Genomic DNA, 22,064 nt, shown 5'->3' on the forward strand with positions numbered 1-22,064 from the left:
TGTGTGTGTGTGTGTGTGTGTGTGTGTGTGTGTGTGTACGCGCGCGCGCAGCAGGAGATCAAACCCAGGGCTTCATTCATACTAGGCAAGCACTCTACTAATTGAGCTACATTTTCAAGCCTCACTGTTATTTTTCAATACTATCTTCCCATTTTGATTAATGTGACACCTGGAGAAAAGAAAGTATTTAAACTGAGTGGTATAGAGGCCAAAGTTTCCCTCTTTTCAATGTGTGTGGATAACACCTTGGCGGTTAACAGGTCTAATTTACAAAACCACTGTAGTCGATTTTCTCCTGGAGCCAGTGGTCTCTTATTTACGCTTATAAGTTGCAGCTCTCATCCCCAGTCAGAGAAATTTCCTTCCGTCGTGAATGGCACTTAATGAGGAGACCAATAGCTATTCAAAATACTGAGAATAAGTAGCTGTTGAGTTCTCAGTGCTAAGCAGAACATCTATAAACCTTCCAAAGCCCAAGAAACATTGAAGAATGGGTGGGACAAAAAACAACAACAACAACAGTGGAAGGGTGAGCAGGGGAACTATGAAGCCCTGCTCGTTGGTTTTGGCATCGGAAGCACAACGCACAGCAGCTATAGTACCTCTATAAGTAAGACTTGCCCAAAGTCACCACATCAATTAGGGGTTCAGGAGGAACTTATAAGGTGTCATCCCTCCTCAGTGGAATAGCCACTAGCAAGTTGGCCAAACTCTGCCAGCAACCCTAATTAAACTCAGTAGATCACAACGAAAGAAAGAGGAGAGCGGGCGGAGGAAGGAAAAGAAAGAAGAAGAGGAAAATGAAAGGAGGAGGTATCTGGTTGGAACAAGCAAGAAGGCAAAAGGAGGGGGAAGCAAAAGGGCAAAGGAGATAAGTCGGATCAAAATACACTGTATGCATGCAAAGTTGTCAAAAGTTAGATGTTAAAACAAAAACAGCTCGTATATGAATTCTGTAGTGTAGAGCTGTTAACTAGAGTCACTCCTCTCCCTCTGCATTGTGTGCATATATCAGTGAAATGTAGGTCTTCGTTTCCATCACATGTAATCAGAGTAACTACACAAATATTCCAACTCGCATGCAGAATCAGAACACTCATTTAAGAAAAGAGTTCTCTTGAGACTCAGGATAGAGCTTGATACTTCTAATTTCAAGTTTGGGGTTTTTGAGGATACAGTATGTTGAGGTATAGGAAGAGTACCCTTTTATAAAAAGAGGTTAATGTGGAGACGTAGGAAGCATAATTCTGAAGCATCCCCTGAAGATCTGTGCAGTAAATGATGCACAATCAATCTAAGATATTTACTATTGAAAATACAACAGGAAGAAGGAAAGGACGTTTATCACCTGAAAGGAGGCTGGAGAATGGGGCCAATAAATGAGGTGAACTAAAGTCTCAGGCAATAGTTAGCCTTGTTCAGAGCATCAGACAGTTTATTCTCTGAGGTTTAAGACAAGTCACACAAGTGAAGTGTACAATCACAATGGAAAATTATAGGTGTCAGGTAAGCTGCACATGATAAAAACATGTTTTTTTCCATAAGGGCCTATAAACAGATAACCATAGCCAATTGTAATGAATAATCTGAAGTAAACTCACTCCGATTCGCTACACCTGGGAGGTGCACAAAAGCACATTTCCAAAAATAATTCTGTGTTGTTTTTTTTTTTTTTTTAAGAAACTGGGGTCATAAGACTCCTGTCTTGTTTTCTTTTAAGACACAAGCACTCAGAATGCTCTGTTCTTGGATCATGTTCCAACAAACAGAAACTGGATATAAACCTGGTTTGATCTATTGACAGTTGTTTTCATGTTTCTCCTCCAACCCTTATAAATACCAATTGATTCATAACCAAAATATTAGGTCATACGCCAAGATGAGTACAGAGATGAGGACACTGGGAGCTTGGTCCTGCCCGTTCTGCTCTGACTCACTGGGTGACCTCCAGCTGATTAACTCATTTATTGTTTCTAGAAAACTCTGACTTGTGGACTGCCTAGTAATGGCTTTGCATGACAAGTATGGCAGTTGGGGGAAGGAGCCTGGGTCATGAAAGCTTCACCAAGAGGAAACTGCCTTTTTTCCCTCCGCCCAAGCACCACCACGCACCACTGTTGCCCAGTTTCCAAATATCCCATGCTGCTAAAGCTACTATAGGGGTACCTTTAACAGACAAGTTCATTTTCAAATTACCAGACAGCTAAACCAAAGGGGCTAGTGAGAGGGCAATCTTTTTAAGGTTAGCAAGAAAACACAGAGAAGAGATGACTGGCTTGGGAAGAGACAGGAGTCCTGCTTCATGATGACTGGAAATGAAAACAGATCTGAAAGGAACTTTTCCAATTGACGATCATTTAGGCTTCAAGTGGTGTGTGCCTCTCCATCAAATTGGATTACATTCCTTCGGTGTGTTAAGACTCTGACACAGCCCGTGTGAAATTTACAAATTAAAAGGCAACTTTGGCAGTGGAAATCATGTAGGACCCAATGGTAATTATTTGAGGGGATATCTAGGCAGATGGCGCCAAATGTCCACACTTCCACAATGTTCATACAACCCTATTTGTACCTGGGGAAAAAGTTCCTAAAACCTCAGCTCTCATCAGTAGAAAGTCACATTTTCACAAAATACCTGCATGCCTGTTGGATCATTTATTTCACTGAAAGTGATGCTCCGTGGAACACAAATTAAAAGGTAAGGCCCTTAAAATATTAAGCAAAAGGTAGCTAAAGTTAAAGTAAATAAATTATATCATATATTGGATGATCTAAAATATCCATGACAACTAAACTCACCCTAAAGAACCTTGCTGACGTGAAAGCCAATGAATGGGGGGGAGAAAAGGGTTGGGCATTCGACTGTAGAACTTAGGCAACAACAAGTGTGCCTGTACAGAAATTTTAATGAGAAAAAAAAAATAGCCATCTTTTGTGAGCCAGGAGTTTAAGCCAAAATATCACCTACTCAACTTGCTTAAACTAGAACCAGTAACTCCGTCTTGCAGGGGGGGAGGGGGAGGCTCATCACTTACATGCGGAAGAATCCTTCAGCACAGGGTACCAGCTCATTACTTACACACAGAAGAGGAATCTTTCAGCACAGTGCTCTTCCTACCACTGCCGTGTGTGCAGACCTCCATCAGTGGGGTTTGAAAAGCACCACTATTCTCCAGATAGCGTTCGCTACATGAACACTAACATAAATCAAAAGTACTGGCATGCGCTCCCTGTAGTCACTACTGCTTAATCCGCTTACTCTAACCATCCCCACCTTCACACAGGGTGATCTCTTCGTGTAACCGACATATTCCCCTTTCAAAAATCTTTTCTTTCATGAAGGGTTGTAAGTGCTTTATTGATTTTTCCACACAAGGCCAGTCAACTTCTGACTTCTCCAGACAAGTGGAGTGCAGCGGCTGAACCCGCCGCTGTTTCCCAGCCTCCATACCTAGAGGAAGGCTACCCAGCCAATTTTTGTTCTCCTTAGTGACCCCGTTATAGAAAAGCAGTCATTGTTCTAGTGTCCTCCAGGGACAGAGACCTTACTGTACTTCCGCCTGACTACAAAGTGACAAGCCAAAAGGCCAAATAAGATCCTGTTGGTGGCTCTCCTCCCATTTTCAGTCCTGTAAAAAACCTTGGCCCTGGTCCCTGGAAGCAGCCCTTTTCTGTCATATTACCTTCCCACACACGGAGGAGCCACAGCTGTTTCACTTTTCTCTTTTTGTTCATCTGTTTCACACCCCAGCTGCAGTCTCCCCCACCATCCTTTCCTCCCAATCTCTCTCCCCTTTTCCCTTCCCCACCCCCAAACCCCGCTTCTTCTATCTCTGTCCAGGAAAGGGTGTGTCTCCCATGAGTATCAATAAAACATGCCATATCAAGTTGCAGTAAGACTAAGCACCTCCCCATGCAGTAAGTCTAGCAAGTCAACTCAGGATGAGGAGTAGCGTCCCCAAACCAGTAAGAGTTGGAGACAGTCCCTGTTTCCGCTATTAGGAGTCCCACAAGAAGACCGAGCTACATAACTGTAACCTGTATATAAAGTGCCTAGGTGAACCTCATGCAGGCTCCAAGGTAGTCAGTTCCTACTCTGTGAGCCCCTGTGAGCCCAGGTTAGTTGATCGCCTGAGCCTCTCTTTGGTGTCCTAGATCCTTCTGACTACTACAGTCCTTCCTCCTCCTCCACAGGATTCCCGAACTCTGCCTAATGTTTGGCTGAACCACAGCAGTTTATCACATCATTTTCATTACATTTAAGTCGGTATTCTTTAAAATGTTTTGTTTCGCCGGGCAGTGGTGGCGCATGCCTTTAATCCCAGCACTCGGGAGGCAGAGGCAGACGGATCTCTGTGAGTTCGAGACCAGCCTGGTCTACAGAGCTAGTTCCAGGACAGACTCCAAAGCTACAGAGAAACCCTGTCTCGAAAATCAAAAAAATAAAATAAAAATAAAAAAATAAAATGTTTTGTTTCTATTTTATTTTTAAAATAAAAAAGAAACGTTATTTTCTCATGATAGATAAAGTGTGTGTGTGTGTGTGTGTGTGTGTGTGTGTGTGTGTGTGTGTGTGTTTCTGAATCCTTGTCGCCAAACAGTGTGATGTTTGGTAAACCTATTGTCAATATTAAAGTTTCATAAAAATAAACAAATAGGACCGAAGAATAAAAATGGCATATTTTAAGTATATAAACTTATAATAGCTTTAATTATTTGACAAATAGTCATAAATAATTTTCTTATACAGGTTGCATTTCTTGGAAACTATTTTAGTACTTTCTAATGTTTCTCATTTTAATGCAATTTATGTATGAAAACTGTTCCGTGTTGCATGAGCACTTTTATGAGCATTGAAAACCTGTGTGCACATGAAAGCATCACCAAAATCATGAATTAGAATGTTTCTCTAACACCCCAAATTTCTAATGACTCTCATTATCAATCAATCTCTTCCACAATGGGCTATGGTACACACTGAGGTGCAGTGTGGCAACACTATTTTATCAAAATATTGTCTTTTCTGGAGTGGTTTATGAATGGAACCAATTATTGTGTGGTATTTTCTGCCAGTTTATTGCTTCGGGAATTGATCATGCTATTGCCAAGCTCTGTTATTCTCTATCTTATTCCACTTGAAGGTGGTCCTTCTATAACCAAAAAACCATTCAAATCCTTATTTAAATATATTTATAAATGTCTTATCCTAGAAAAGTTTCCAATTGTGTTAAAAAATCAAATTTATTACTTTTGTAATGTGAAATTCAGGTTACGATATCATAGCAAGAGACATATCTGCCTAACCAAGGATTTCAAACTCAGCTTGACTCTTATATGTAAGATCCTCTTCCTGAAGACACAATATACTTGAGTCTTAGGAATGGAAAAAATCAAGTTGTACTCATCTGTTCTTCATCCCTGCTGGCAAGCTTTCATGGTGCTGGAATGAACTATGCACACCACAAAAGGAAAAGAATTACCAACCTCACTCAGAAGCAAACCCAGCAAGACAGAAAAATGACTGACTTTGTAGGAAAATATGTTTAAAATCAAATTTAAGACCTTCTATACAAGATGAAAAACCACCCTTGTCATTATGATCAGAACCAAGAACCTGTAGCAAGATTAATGATAGGTACTAGAGGAGAGCCTACTAGGATTCTTCCGCTAAATGGATGTAGTATAAAACTGACTCCTGCTGACTTATTGTTTGTTATACCCACAGATTCGTGTATATCTAAATTCTCATCAGATATGCTCCTTTTTGCTGCAGATAGTAATTAATATGGAGACCAACGGCTGGTCAATTTGCAGAGAATTGGAGACTGAAGACTGCTCAGTGTTAAATGGGGCATCTATATCAAACCATTCCTCTCAAGTCAGCAATAGCAGGTGATTACAAGGAAACTGTTTTCTGGACATGACAGAGCAGGCACACACATGAACTCACAGACGTTCTGACAGCAGTCACAAGACCTATTCAAGCGACAGCCAGATAAAACTCCAGTATGCAGAACAAAGGTGGGGATAAATTTTTGCCTCTAGTTAAGGAGCTATTGGCAATTGATATCTTGTGGGGGAAAGAGAAGCAGTTTTCTTTAAGGATGTGACCCTTGATGGGTGGATCACACTCTTGGGTATGACGGTATACCCAAGAGCATAGGGACAGCACAAATTCAATTTGGTAGACTCATTCTTAAATTAGGAAAGGTAGGTAGGAAATGGGGGTAGATCCAGGGAGAGCTGATCAGAACAAAATATATGAAATACTCAATGCATATGTGTGTTTATATAATATATATGTGTATATACATAAGGAGTTGGAAATTACTTTTTTAAGGGTTGGCAGATCTCTCACAAGCTAGTAAGGAAAATCACACCAAACCACCATTTACATCATTGTAAATTGAGCAGCTTGACCAACTACGATATCTACAATGACAACATTTTTTTTCTAGCTTATTACGACTCTGAAATTTTCTGGAAAGATATTTCTTATCAATATTGGATTCATAATCCTCATTCATGGCATTTGTTCTTCTTTCTCCACAATGTTTTTAAAACTAGTTGCAAAAGGGAACTAGTTTAAAAAGTTAAAACAGTTTAACGAGATGCATTTACATAGGAGGAAAACAATTTAATGGCAGAATTTAATCCTTTAAGGCAGCTATATATTACCAAGAAGATAGCTTTGTAATGCTAGGTCTCTGTATTTTAAAGTAAAATCACGTTCAATATTATTAGCAAAATTTAGGCAAGTTACTCCAACAGTAGAAATTACAGTTTTTAATAAATTGCTTTGTATACTACAATACTATTTTTCCAATAGGATGGATACATTTTTTATGCCTTCCAAACAATTCCTTTGATGAAAGATGCTTTTAAGAGTCACTGTTGATAGGATGTATGAAAAATCTGAAGGGAATAGTTTAGTGTGAGAATCATAATTCAAATATAAATCTTCAAGAAAATACATGTTGCAGGGGATAAGAAATTTATACTTGGGTCACAACTGTGTCCATGTTGATATCTGAGGGCCATGCCACCACCAGGCCCATGCCGATCTGGATGGCCTGGGCTATTGATTTCCAGAGAAAGATTGGAAGTTTCATGGAGCCAGGGGCTCCCACAAATGTTTCTACCTATTGCAATACCAGACACACAGGAAGAGCGCAGAACACGTGAGCAGCCAACATCTCTCTTTCACTGATACTTTATTAATAAGTTGTTACATAGTCTATAACTCTTTTTTTTTTTTTTGCTACAGTAATAGGCGTGCCTATCATATCCTATAGGAAGAGTAGCTTTCTTTTTCTATTCAAGCCATCTGAATGGTAGTAAGTGTCCCATGAGCCAGGGTACCAGTTCCAGAACTAGTACCTATCTCGTGAGGAAGCCGGCTGTTGTCAAGATGTGCATTAGAATGGTTTCCCTCCTTGTTTTGATTCCTAGAGAAGGACTTCAGTGCACCTCTTGCACTGGGCTTCCCAGAGGACATTTGGGCCCCTAGATTTGATGCAGGGTGCACTATTTCCTCAGTCTCCAAGTTGCTTGCATATCACTGTCCTTACTTACTTTTACATTTATTTCATATATTTTTAAGTTACCTTAAATTCTTTTGACAACAAGACAGGACATAAATAAATTGATTTCTTTTTTATTTCTTGATACTTTGCTGAGAACAGAAGGGATAAGAGAAGACAAAATACAGACCTAGGCAATGTACAGCTGATTATGAAGGACATGGAAAAGCCTTGTGGAGAAAAGTCTTTTTCTTTTAGCCTATATTGCATAAATTTAGTTTAATATACACAGATACAACTGCAGAGTGGTAACCTTGTTATTATGTAATACCAATAAACCAATGCAACAAAATAACTCTTAATTTTCATAATAATTGAACTGAACCAGGAAGTTTTGTTTCTACTTGTGGAACACTGTGGATAAAGAAAACCCATAAATGATAAAGTATGTGGAAACCACCAACACAAGGCAAACAGAACAACTACTTCCTCTTGTATTATGAATTTTGATGGATATTCTATTCTTTTTCTACCTTTTCCTTCACAAACAATTATTTTTTCCAAAGACATAGATTGTCAAAAGGCAGAATTGATCCAATGCTGGATAACAATAAGTGACCACAAATATTTAAGGACTTATATTTGAGTTGAATATCCTCTTCAAAAATCAGTTAATTGAATCTTAGCGTGGCAAATTTATAATAATTAATATGAACCATGTTTATGTTTATTATGTTGCCATGACAGCTGAAAAAAAGAAACAGTGGCACAGGAAAACAGAAAGAGCCATCTATAGCAAACAACAAGAGCATCTCTCCCACCAGCGTTATGCCTGCCTCTGCTCAGGCATACCGAGAGACCTATGGTCAGCCTGCCTAAGACTGCTCTTTTCAATAGCATCCGCATTTATAAATGCAGCTGTAATTCCCATCGTTGCCTTATGCATCTCCCTGATTGCTCTCTGTGGCTCCAGAGCAAAGGGACCCTAACTGGAAGTGCTGTGTCATAAAACTGCCATTCAAACGATGAAAGGGGTTCGAATAGTACTAAAAGTAACTCAGTCTCAAGGGTGCTACCGAAACGGGCAGTGTGCAGAGTAAAGGGCAACAAACGCCCACCTCCATTCCCACTGCAGCAAACCCTTCTCCTGCATTTGTTCCATGTCTTGTGGCTTCAGTGACACCTCAGACATTACTTAGTTGGAGTAGCAAGAACCTTTTAGTGTAAGAATTTAAAGTACTGGCTCCTTCTGTTTTACCATCAAAGTTTTACTTTAGAAATCGGGGATGAAGTAGAGAGTTAGTAGCATTCAAAGAGAACGGTTTCTTTTATTCCTTTAAGTTGGAAGCAGTTGTAAAACTACACAATGCATACATATAACATACACTATTTATATATAATTTATGTCAGTTCTGCATACATGTACATATAATGTACGCATGTATTTACTATATGCGTATTTCATAAACGTGATGCATGTGTGCATGAGTTCAGTGCACACATGTAACTCATATACACAGTGTATATACTCTTTAACACTTAAAATGCTTTTGTTGGCATCAGGGCTTGCTGTACACTGCCACCCAGGGGCTAGATACAACACTTTTACATCACTATCTTCTCAAGAGGCATTCTAAGGCCTCACCAAATGCACCCCGGGCAGTCCTCCGTGGTAGAAGTTAGCATTCCCCTGACAATCCCACTTTCTGGTGTCACTTCTCATGACCTAAATGCTTCTTTTGAAGTAAGGCCAAGGAGAGAAAGACAGAAAAGAATTTTAAACAATGCAAGGACCACCTACAATGAAAGAAATTCCACTAAGACTGACAACGGGAATAAGACAGGGGAAAGAGAAGATGGAGGAGGCTTATCATAGCTCCATGCCCACTGCCCTGGATAAATATCCCTTCTTGTAACAATAAAGACAAATAGAGTACATGGGAAGGATATAGTGGATTACAGACCTGGCTGGTGTTTGATAAATGGCACTCCACTTCACTTTGCTTATTGTGTACTTCATACCTCACTCCTGAATATGGAAGAGAATTTTATTAAAGATTTAGCCACGGTGGTGGTGGTGACTAGCTCACAGTAATTTTCCTACAAAGTAGTTTAATCTATCACAGGGCAGACAGTATACCTTCTTACCATGTATCATATCTGTCTATTTAGTAAGTGCTATCCAAATCCAATTTCTTTTCATTTTTGGAACCTGTGATGCATATTCAAGATACACTTTCGTTTTGTCTTTGCCCTAAATTGGGTGCTGTAGGAGATGAAAGAAAAGGGCAGTACTAATAAAAAGGAAATCTGCACTCTGGGGTTTCCATATCATTCTGGTCATTTTTTATATTTCACAAAAATAAATTGCATAATTTTAATGCTGTATAGGATTGGTTGCATGTGGAATCTCCAAGACCTTTCTTATTTGTAGATATGAATATGAAGCGTTGCATCACTGATTATGAAATGAACTTAAAAAAAAATCATTATAGTCAAGTTCCAGGTCTGAGCTTCGTGGAGTACATGGGGATATGCTTCAATAATAAGGTGAGCCAGGCATTAATGTGGAAACTGTTTGGACTCAGCCATGCTGCCCTCCATTAATGTGTCCCAAGCAAGGTGACCCAATGTGCTTTGTTAGGGAATCACAGAAACTGGGGCAGCCTAAAAAGGTCACTCACTCTTGCGCGCAGTATCTGAACACGCTCAAGAAGGAGTTTCCAGATGCAAAGTCTGTGCTGCTATCATGAAATGCTATTCTTTTCACTTTTGCTCCACTCTGATGAATTGTTTTCTAACCTAACACTGGTTTCATTTAAATGTTCTTGGTCATTTTTGTAGTAATAAACATTCTGCCACTGATTGGGAAACAAAACACATCTGTCGTATTCTCGTGCATCCTTTTTGAAACTGAACTGACACATTTTCCAAAATTATAAAGCCAGTTAACATGTACTTTGTTCATCCAAATTTATATTTTAGAATGACAGATATTGTTATCTGCTTACACAGGAAGGACTCTGAGGTCCCACTCATTTCCTATTCACTTGTGATTTAAAATATTTGTGTAGGGGCTGGAGATGAAGAGAAGTAGTAGACCAACCACTCGCAACAATAACTACAGTAATAATAGTGCATTTCCTGGTCAGTTTCCTAACTGCTTCCTCTCTCAGTGGTTTTCATTTTTAGTTTCCTTTGACTTCCAATGAAAGAAGAAGCAAAGGAAGGGAAGTTAGCAGTAATTCCTATTAGCCAAACCTGAGCATCACCTCAGTCTCATAAGCATTCCTTACAAATTTGACAACAGAATCCCAAGCCAGGTGGGGGTAGCACACACCTTTAATTCCAGCACTCGGGACACAGAGACAGGCAGATCTCTGAGTTCAAACCCAGCCTGCTGTACAGATTGAGTGCCAGGAGAGCCAGGACTTAGCGGGAAAAATCTCTCTCAAAAAAATACCAATAATAATGATGGCAATGAATCCCAGGAAGTGATTTGTATCTGTGAGCAAACACTGCTCTAGTCAGAAGGGCACACTCTAATTTACTGTGAAAGAAAAAAGGTCTAGGTTTGTTTTACTTCTAAACGGCCCTCTTTCAAGTCCTCCCTGTGCAGTCGGCAATTCTGAAATAAGCATCCTTTACTTCCATGCGTCCTTGCGAATGAAGTCTTTCTGCCTCCTGTAAACTAAAGCTCTTCTCAACCGCAGCTCTTACCCAGCACGCTCTTGATTTCACTGTGCCACTCTACTGTGGATATTCACTCTGAGAAAGGTGCTCTTATTGATTGGCATTCAGTACAGGTATTTCCCTTCACAAACCCCGTGAACATGATTCACAATCGCTTTCATCCTGATCTTAGTTCTTTATGTTGCCCTAAGAAATTCTGTATAGAAAAACGTAATAATTATTGTTAAAATGTGGTCCCTCTCCCCGGCAGTTACCTATATAAACCATGGAACTCCTTAGGCTGCACTTTAATCAAGATCCAGACATAAGTTCAGCTCTCCTGTGTGTACCTAGGGCCTAGATGACCTTAGCGGGAAGATAGAAGGCTGGTAACTGTATAAAAACTGTCTGTTTCATGTAGATTTTGAAACTGCTCGCTTCTTTTAAATACTATCAGTTAGAACTCCAATCAACAATGCTGACATACTTCCTGTAGGTGCTTCATATCAAAAACCGATTTTCCTTATACAATTATATTTTTGGAGGATTTAGATGTGCAATGACAATAGAAAGTAAATATTTGTAACAATTGGGAACTAATATATGTCACCTGTGTTAAACTAGCAAACTTCCTCTGTGAAGGTTAATCTGAGGGTCACTTTGGAGTGTAGGGTCAGCCCCACGGTGGTTAAGAGGACAGGTCAAAGTCATGGCTGCATCTTGGTTAATAGCTTAAGAAGATACAGTTTATAGAAGAAATTGCCAGGAAGACTGTCACATTTAAAAGTTATTATTAAATGATACATGCAAAAACTTTACCATGGCAATGTAGGGAAACCAGCTAAGTACATGGTGACTGTCAACTGTTCTCCTAAGTTTTGTGAAGGGTTATTAGAAACACCAAATTATTTTATAATTAGGCTGGAAAAAGAAAAGGAAAGTTGATCACTTTAAGAATGTCTATCACTATATTTGGGGAAGGGGATTGACAAAAGCCTAGTCATTGAAGAAAAATATTACACAGATTTTCCTAAGAGAAAAAGAACTGCTAGCCCAAGTCTATGCTTACACAGGTTAAGTTATATTGTATTTTATCTATCCACTGCCTTTAAATTATTCTGGACTGACTCTTCCAAAGTATAATAAAAAAAAATTATCTGCTGGCAAAAAAATAATTTTTGATGCCCCTTTGTACTCAAGTCAGAATAATTTTAAAAGCATAAGCATCAGTTATAATGAAAGACAGTAGTTCCCCCTTAAACCCAGAGTGTGATAAGATGCCAGTACAGGCTCTTCTCATCAGAAGTGAAGATTAACACTTATTTAACTACAGTTATGGAGAGAAGATGCGGAGATTCATAAAAAATGAGTTGATGTTCACGCTTCCACTAGTACTGGTGATTCTACTGATACAATAAAAAAAAATGTCAGGTTGGGAGTTCACATTTTATGCCTTACCCAGTACGGTACCCACTGCCGCACAGCGCCACCTGGCAGCAGGTCGGGGAACCACACCGTGGCTGCTTAAAGAACTAACAGACCCCAACATGCAGCGACCTCATTTTCTTCATTAAAAACGGGCACATTTACACACCAACTGTGCAAAGGTAAACTGTTTATCGCTTGTTGTTTGCTTGATATTTTTAAGTTTTAAACGTGTCCGTTTAGAGCTCAGACTTTTCAAAGACCCTCTTTAGGGTAGCTGAGAATAACTGCTGGCGGAGAAAGCCCTGGTTTCCAAAGGGTTTGTCCTCTGTTTTCAAGATAGTCACGAATTAATTTACAAGGACACGGAGAGAAGTTCAGTGTTCAGGGCTTAAGTGGCTGTTTTCCTCTTGAAAGGCTTAACACAAAATACTAAAAACAGCAAATCCTTTCGACCCTTTCCTAATTTTCCTTACAAGGTACCCACAGGCAACCCCAGAGCTCTGAGTATGTGCCAAAGACATGGCTTGAGCATCTTAACATAGACAAAATCGTCCTCAACATGATACTTGCTCTTCGTGGTGAATTACTTCAGCAGAGCCCATGTAAGCAAGGGAGCCACAAAGGAAAGAACTTCAACAGTGGGTCTTTTCTCAATCTAATAAAAACAAGCTTCATCCTTTTGAGAAGGGAATTCTGGCATCTGTGTTTCCTTAATCCTAAACAATAATCACTTGTATCCTCATGTCTTTGGAGTTGTGTCTTAAAGAAAATAAAAGTAGTGAGATAGCCAATAATTAATGACAATTGCTGACTGATTTCCAGGGTGATTAACATCCCAAAATAACACTGCCAGATCACTGAGCAAATTCCTCGCTGGGTTCCTAGTCACCCTCAGCTTTCTGCTCTGGCTAAGATTGCTTTCTCTGTAACATCTCTGAATCCTGACCCAGTGGTCCTCATCATAACATAAGGAGTATTTGATATCTACTTAATTTGTGAAACAAATTGTCACTGAAGCTAAGCTGTTCCCTCTGTGCTGTCTAGTTTTACCTAGTTTCTCATAATAAAAACTTACCTTAGGACCAATTAAAACACTCTTAGCTCGTCAGGCATTGGTGGCCCATGCCTTTAATCCCAGCACTTGGGAGACAGAGGCAGGTGGATCTCTGTGAGTGCAAGGCCATCCTGGTCTACAAGAGCTAGTTCCAGGACGGGCTCCAAAGCCACAGGGAAACCCTGTGTCTAAAAAAGAACAAAACAAAACAAACAAACAAAAAAGAAACACTCATAGTTCATGAGCCTTTAAGGGGTGCAGAAGTTACTGAGTAGAGGCACAGCACACTGGAACAGGATCAGACACTCAAAGACCTTACTCATACTTTGTTTTAGATCCCACACAGTAGTCCTGGAGACACAAGGATACAGTGTATGAGCAAACTATACTGTAGTAGTTAAACTATACAGTGTATAGTTTAAATCACCCCTGCTGGGTCTCTACCGTCCCTTCCTAAAGCTCAGGCTTTGAACAACAGTCCCCATCTGTACTTCGCCACACTGCTGGAGATTCTTCACAAGCCAGTGCTGAGGAAGAACCTGAGGGAGTGAGAGGCTGGCTTATTCAGAGGCCCTGTGACCTCATGCTAACATTTATTCCAAGTGACTAGCATGCCACACTTATGTCATAGCCTCCAGGGTAACCCTTAGGACAGCTCAAAGCAGAAAGACCCCATGCTCTGAATACTGTTGAAGAAATGGGTTTTCTGCTCTGCAGAATGGCATCAGGATTTCTGGGTCATTACTGTTCATTATTATCATGGGTAGCATAGACACAAACATGCAGATACCTGCATAGGACATGTCCTGTAGAACGTTTAGGCCCCATTTCATATTCTATTGATTCACCTTTTTACCACAGCTTCTATGGAGAGAACCAGTTGCCTGCAGATTTGACCCCAAAACCCTACATCTCACGGCCACTGTGTTCCTGTACCACAACAACTATTTATGAACAAAACATCTTGTGTTTGTGTTTCTATTAGACTGTAAATTATACAGCATGTTGTGAGAGTACAAAGTTAAACCAAGCATCACAACCTGCAAGCCTGTGAAGCCAGCCATGGTCTCTGCAAAATCCTTTGCTGCCACCCCATAATAGTGTCTGCTGAATTCTCTCTGGAAGTGTACACTGGCTGAGAAACTCCTGAGCAGTGTAGACTGAAGTTGGTGGGAAAGTGTTCCCTTTTGCTGTTGCATCCCTGTGCAATTCTGAAGTTTATTATACAGGACTTGTGAAGGAACTCAGTTTGATAACGTGTCTTGATTGTTCCATTTTTCTCAGGTGCTTATTTCTGTTCCTTCCTTTTCCTTCAAATCAACTCTCAAATACCCTAACAGAAAAAAGAGCCTTTGTCTTAGTACCTGCTTTTAAAGAAGACCTTCAAAAAACGGGGGGGGGGACGGGGGGACAGGTTGGATGGCAAGAGTGGGAATGAAGAAATAGAAATATAAACCAATAGAGATAAAGATGGGAATATACCTCAGTGGTAGAGTGCGTGCCTGGAATATGTTTATTCCCCAGTACTGAGGCGACAGGGAAAAGGAGATATAGTAATCAGGAAATGGAGTATAAAAAAACATAACTATAATAACAAGAAAATGGAGGAGGAGGATCTGAGAAATTAGAAAACTTACTAAAAGTACTCGGAAACTTGCTGAACATAGGAAGTAAGAGAGTAAAACTTTGGTTAAGTGATTTCCTCTTTTTTTAAATCAATTCCCATGTATATATTTTACCACATCTCTTCATAGAGTTCTGTTACATCTTAGAAACTGCTATGTAGTCCAGGCTGGCCTTGAATTTATAAAGTTGCTGCCTCAGGCTTGCTTCTGTTGGACTTGCGAAAGTGCTAGAGTACACCTGTGTTCAGACTCGGCTGCCCTTGACTCTGTTAGGACTGGTGTAGGCCAGGACACTGTGCTGGTCTGACTGTGGACACCTGACTGTTAGGAGTCAAGGACCACAGGGATGGTGGTGTGACTGTGAATCTGAGTCTTAGGGGTCAAGGACACAGTGCAGGCGTGGCTGGAAACACCTGACTGTGGGGACTGATGTTGTCAAGGCTGCAGTACTGCTATGACTACAAATGTATACACAGTTACTCAATACAGAAAGAGTTGGAGCAGTTTTCTCAAAAATAAAAATGTTATAATGACTATCACTGTTTATTTTTAGTGGTAGCCAATTTAGCCTTAAAATACTTGCATAAGAATTACAAATGTAGACTGCAGAGATGGTTGGAGTTAAGAGCATCGATTGCTCTTGAAGAGGGCCTATGTTTGATTCCAAGGACACATAAAGTGGCTCACAGTGCTGTGACTCCTGTTCCAGGAGATCGGATGCCCTCTTCTGACCTCCACAGCGACCAGGTATACAACAGACATACATGCAGGCAAACACTCATATAATAAAAATAAAGATATAATTTTAAAAAAATATTATAAATAAAACAGGCAGAAAACTGAATAAACTATATTATACTGCATAAACTTAAGTGTTTGTGTGATGATAAGAGACTGGATGATAGTCCGATATCAGATGTACCTGAATGACCAAGTGAGGCCAGATTAACCTGTCTTGGTCAGAATCGATGTTTGTATTCATATATGGAGCCTCTATATGGAACTTATTATTTGTATATCTGTGCTTTCTAACGTTTTGCATTCAGATTCACAGCCTTTCTTGAAGGCGGAACTGTCCACGTGGTCTTAAGTGGTACTCGCATTATGAATCCACTGTTCCAAGAATTCTAAACAACAGCATTTTCTTCTTAGAAATGATCAAAAGCAGGTTGTAAGGACACAAAGACAGCAAAGCTGACAGAACACCTGAAACAGTACAAGAACGCGGTGAAATCCACCCTAAGGCCATAATATTAAAATATCATCTAACCACAAAAATAGAGATTAAAATGAATGATGGAAAGACTTTCTTTCAAAACAAAATGTTGAAAGCAATAACTGAATATCAAATTTTAAGCATCAAAGTTATAGACTCATATACAGCAGTAAGGCCTTAACAAAAGAACACAGCAGTGTGTTTGTAAGGCAAATACAAATAAAAATAAATGAATAATATCCATATAAAAGTTTAATTCTTCTTAAACCTATAGCAAAAATAAGAAAATTAATAACTAATAAATAGAACAAAAACGTGAGGCATTGCAAAACAGCAGAAATTACAAGAAATGAAAATAATTTCAGTATGTGTATCTTTAAATTTAATGACCAAATTAAATTAAAATTAAAATAAGATAGAACTCTTCACTTATAAGATTGGATGAAAAAAATCTCAAATCTTATCTGCATTAGGGAATAGAAGGAAGTTATATTTTGGCTACTATTCTCAAATCTACAAATGAGCACGGCCACATAGAAAGAAACTTTGGATAATATCTCTTCAAACTTAAAGTATAAATGTTCAGTTCTATTACCCACAATCCTACATTTAGGTATTAAGAATAGAGGAAAAATTAACAAATGGAAACAAAAAGAGTACAGGAAAATGCTCACTGAAGATTTATCATAGCAAAAATATGAAAATAAATAGATAATTATTTTAAATAAAAAAGGCTAAATCAACATTTAATTACTTTTAGGAATGAGTTTTAGTTTGAAAGTGTGTTAGCAAGGAGATCTTTAAATTCGTTTTTACCATTTTAATGTTGCACAAGGAGCGCTCATTCATGTATTACCCTGGTAATTAAAAAGCAAAGACTTTCTAGAAGATTGGGATAATTTGTTTTGCTAAAAACAAAAAAAAGCAAATCTCAAGAAAACCACATACTGTGCAATTCTATTTATGTAACATTTTAAAAACTATAAAATTTTACAGAGGGAGAGCCAATCGGTAATTGCCGAAGTTTGGAGACGAGCGAGGAAGGGGCAGAGTAAGGTGACATTATGGAAGAACAGCTGGAGATGATGCAGTGATGGAGCTGCTCGCTTCAGTCTTTTCTGAGTCGGTATAGTGTTCTAGCTGCATGGAGTCCTATTGTGGGTTTGGTATAACTAAGCACAACTGAGGACTGGGAAACCTGAATAAGCTAGATCGCGATCATTATCCTGGTTATGATTTTATACAGAACGCTGACGCTCAGTCTCTGGAGTTGTCCACTCAGAGGCTCCCATCAATAGGGCTGGGTTTCATTTTATTTTTTTATTGCTTTATAAATAATACTATTCAAAATTTACACTTCTTCCCCTCCTCCCATTTCCCTCCCGCTCTCCCACTCACCTTTCTCCCCTCCCCCTCCAGTCCTAAGGGAGGGCAGGGTTCCCTGCCCTGTGGGAAGTCCAAGGCCCTCCCTCCTCCATCCAGGTCTAGGAAGGTGAGCATCCAAACAGACTAGGATCTCAAAAAGCCAGTACATGCAGTAGGATCAAAACCCAGTGCCATTATCATTGTCTTCTCAGTCTGCCCCAATTTGGCTGGGTTTCATTTTCTTGTTTTCCTCCTTTCAACTCAGACCAACTAGAAAAAGTCAAATGCACCCCCCAAACAAACACATCCCCAATGCTGTCTCTAGTTAGCCTACCCCCAGTTTCCGCCCACCCACAGCACTGAGTCAGGCCACACCAGAGGCCATTTTCTTTCTTCTTACCATTATATTTCCCCCCACTCCCCCTCTGCCTTTGAATCTTTGACAAGCACATAAAAGTGATGGTAGCTGTTTCCCTTCTTTGGGCAGCCTTGGAAAAATAATTCTATTCTATTTGGGGCCTTCATTTCCATGGTGTAAGTAGATCTCTCTATGTTACTTCTTATCATCCCATGTGACTCTACTTTTGTCTCAGTAATAATTTCTACTAAATACATGTCTAAATTTAAACAGTGGTTTGAGCGAGCAGTGGTCCTTTATGTCCCTTTTTCTCACATAGTTTCCCTTGCTCTATTTAGCAAAAATAATGTTTGGATGAAGAGGTATTAGGTGAAAATTATGCATCGGGCATTTTTAAATACTTTTTATTTCTTATTTTAAAACTCTTTTAATTGCCAAAGCGTTTAATCATCTTCAATTATATCAAAGTATACCACTGCACCACTTGTTCTAGACATTTGATTGTCATCTGAAGGAAACACCTGATACCAAGGACAATGACTTCTTTTCTAATATTAAATTAAAATGTAGAACTTAGAAAATGGGGCTACTACAGGTCGACAAAAAGATTTCACAAGACTCTATGGAAACAGATTCCTTTGATACTTGTGACACCCTTCCAAGATGTATACACCAGCATACATATGTTACACCAGCATACACAGGTTACACCAGCATACACGGGTTACACCAGCATACACAGGTTTCACCCAGTATACACAGATTTCACCAGCATACACGGGTAGAAGCCCACCTACCATCAGCATCAGGACAAAATTATAAAGGCAGTAAGCCAAGCCATTTATGCCAATGTAAACTCAATTTGGCACACACATTTGTACAGAGAAGGCAGCACATAAAATGAATAAACTCTAAGCTGCAGTCACAATGCCCTCTGAAGCAACTTGATCTTCAGATGTTATCATTAAAAGTTAAATGGAATATTTTCATGATTCCAGCTTCTGGTACTCAAAATGAGGCCTGAATTGTACAGGGGAAGGGAAGTCTTGGATCCTGCTAGATGTATAGCCTTCCCAAACAACCACGACTTCTTTATTCAGAGCCCGTATTCAGCAATGGTCATGGGTAACTTATCTGCATGGTCAAGTCTAGCCATGGCTCTGGCTTAGATAACACCAGAAATTATTATGCAGTTCCCAATTCATATGTGAACCATTACTTAATTTGTTTTGATAGTCAAAAATAATGAGGGCTTAATTTCAAAAGAGTTTCATTGAAAAGCTTTAGTTCTAAAAAAATTAAATAAGAATTTTTAAATTCTTTATTGAGTTTCAATTACAAATAATAAATCATAGAGACATGTAGCAATTAGAGAAGAGACTGCTTAGCAAGTACAACGGTGTGCCAGCGCAGAGGCCCTGAGACAATGTTGAAACTGTTGAGAATCTGTAAAAAGGCAGATGTATCTCAGACCAAGCTCAGCCAACTGTCACTTCCAAAGCAGCAGCATTTTAGAAACCCGGCAGCAGTCTAGAGTTTAGACCACTGTCTTATGATAAAATTGCCACATCATTTACAAAGAGGAGTAAAACTGTATGCCCACCAGAGTGATTTTTTGAAATTCTCAAAACATTCTTCTGTTCAGATTCTTTACTTGTAAGAACTAGAATTGTGGTATTCATTTAGAGGGGTTTAGAGTCAAAATAATGTGAGTACAGCTGAAAAACTACAAGGCTAAGAAATGTTCCTGTCAATGATAAAGTTTTGATTGACAGGGAAGCATTCACCTACTGATGGTTAACTATGATAGTTTAAATAATTTGAGTTAAAGGATAATCAAGGAAAAAGCAGCCCTATTTATACACTGTGGTATTTTAATCATTTGTGTAATTAATAAATAATTGTGGTATCTCAAGGTCTTGATCAAGCTTTGAAAGGATAAATAATATGATATTTTCTAATAATTCTTATTAAACATCTCCAAATTAGGTAAAGATAACTTTATCGTACATGTCCATATAGCATTAGTCACAATTGTCAAACCTTGAAAGTTATCAAAATGTAATATAGGGAAACAATGTGCATACAACTGGAGCAGTTGCAGCCTCCAAAGCAATTTCTAGGTTCCACAAAGTCTTTGACTGGGCTGATTGACAACAGTCTTTCTGCTTGAAAATAGTCAGTGAAGAATAAAAGACTAGCTATTTATTTTTTAAATGCATACATTTCAGTTAAAACAATTCAAAAAATTAGATTTGAAATTTCAATTCTCTAAAACTGAGTAATATAAACAAATGAAATCAAAAGGTGATAAGTGAAAAAATAACCGTATTAACAAAGAAGAAAGTCTTAAAAGTACCACCAATTTCTGGAGTTGGGTAAAAAAAATCAATTAAAATCAACATCTCTCAAGGATTAAAATAGCCCACTGATCACAGAGAAGAAACACCCAGCTGAGTTGGAAGCAGGAGATTTTATATGATCAAATCAGACTGGGAAGGAAGAATGAAGTGAAGAAAGCAACAGCTCGGGACACACTCACGTACTGAGCTACCTCCAGAAGCTTATGCAAAAAGCTAGTTTTCAGATTAGAGTGGAATGAATAAGAAATCACCAAAAGCAGAAAAATGAAAATTCACAAATACATGGAAATTACCCTTGTAAACAATGAGAAATCATTGGGCTGGAGAAATGGCTCCACATGTAAGAGCACTTCCTGCTCTTGTGGAAAACTCATATTCAGTTTCCAACATGCACATCGTGGCTCATAATCATCCATAACTCTGACTCTAGAAGATCTGATGATTCCTTCTTAACTCTATGGGCAATCTTAGGGTTCTCCTTGTTTCCTATCTTCTCTGGGGTTGTGAGCTGTAGTCTGGTTATCCTTTGCTTTATGTCTAATATCTACTTATGAGTGAGTACATACCATGTTTGTCTTCCTAGGTCTGGGTTGCCTCACTCAGGATGGTTTTTTTTCTAGTTCCATCAATTTGCCTGCAAATTTCAAGATATCCTTACTTTCCACCACTAAAAAGTAATCCAATGTGTAAATGTACCACATTTTCTTTATCCATTCTTTTGTTGAGGGGCATCTATGTTGTTTCCAGGTTCTGAATGTTTTGAATAATGCTGCTATGAACATAGTTGAGAAAATATCTTTGTGGTATGGGTCTACATCCTTTGGTTATATGCCCAAGAGTGATGTGGTTGGGTCACAAGGTAGATTGATCCCCAATTTTCTTTGACACCACCATACTGATATCCAAAGTGGCTGTACAAGTTTGCATTCCCACCAGCAATGAAGGAGTGTTCCCCTTACTCCACATCCTTTCCAGCATAAGCTATCATCAGTGTTTTTTATCCTAGTCAATTTGACTGGTATAAGATGGTATCTCATAGTCATTTTGATTTGCATTTCCCTGATCACTAAGAATGTTGAGCAGTCCCTTAAGTGCCTTTCAGCCTTTTGAGATTTCTCTGTTGAGAATTATCTGCTTAGATCTGTACAGAGAGACATACGTGGATTCCCCAGGAAGGGGAGAAAGACAAGATCTCTTTAGTAAAGTAGTAGCATGGGAGAAAGGGAGAGGGTGGTAGGGAGTGGGAAGGAGTAAAGGGGAGTGGAAGAAGAACATGAGGGATTGGGAAGGTCAAGTTGGGTGAAGGAAAGAGATGGAGAGCAAGGAAAGAGATACTTTGAAAGAGGGGTTATGGGGTTAGTGAGAAACCAGGCACTAGGGAAATTCCCGGGAATCCACAAGAGTGACCCCAGCTAAGCATCTAAGCAATAGTAGAGAGGGTACCTAAAATGCACTTCCCC

The 22,064-nt window shown here is 39.2% G+C and overlaps 1 long non-coding RNA gene across 1 annotated transcript in view; it reads right to left on the minus strand.

The window, feature by feature from the left end:
• LOC113457730 overlaps positions 1-22,064 on the minus strand; it is a 314,883-nt gene that overhangs the window by 126,675 nt on the left and 166,144 nt on the right. The gene's annotated exons all lie outside the window — the stretch shown is intronic.

Source organism: Microtus ochrogaster, linkage group LG5 (genome assembly GCF_000317375.1).
Source record: "Microtus ochrogaster isolate Prairie Vole_2 linkage group LG5, MicOch1.0, whole genome shotgun sequence".
Taxonomy (NCBI): Eukaryota; Metazoa; Chordata; class Mammalia; order Rodentia; family Cricetidae; genus Microtus; species Microtus ochrogaster.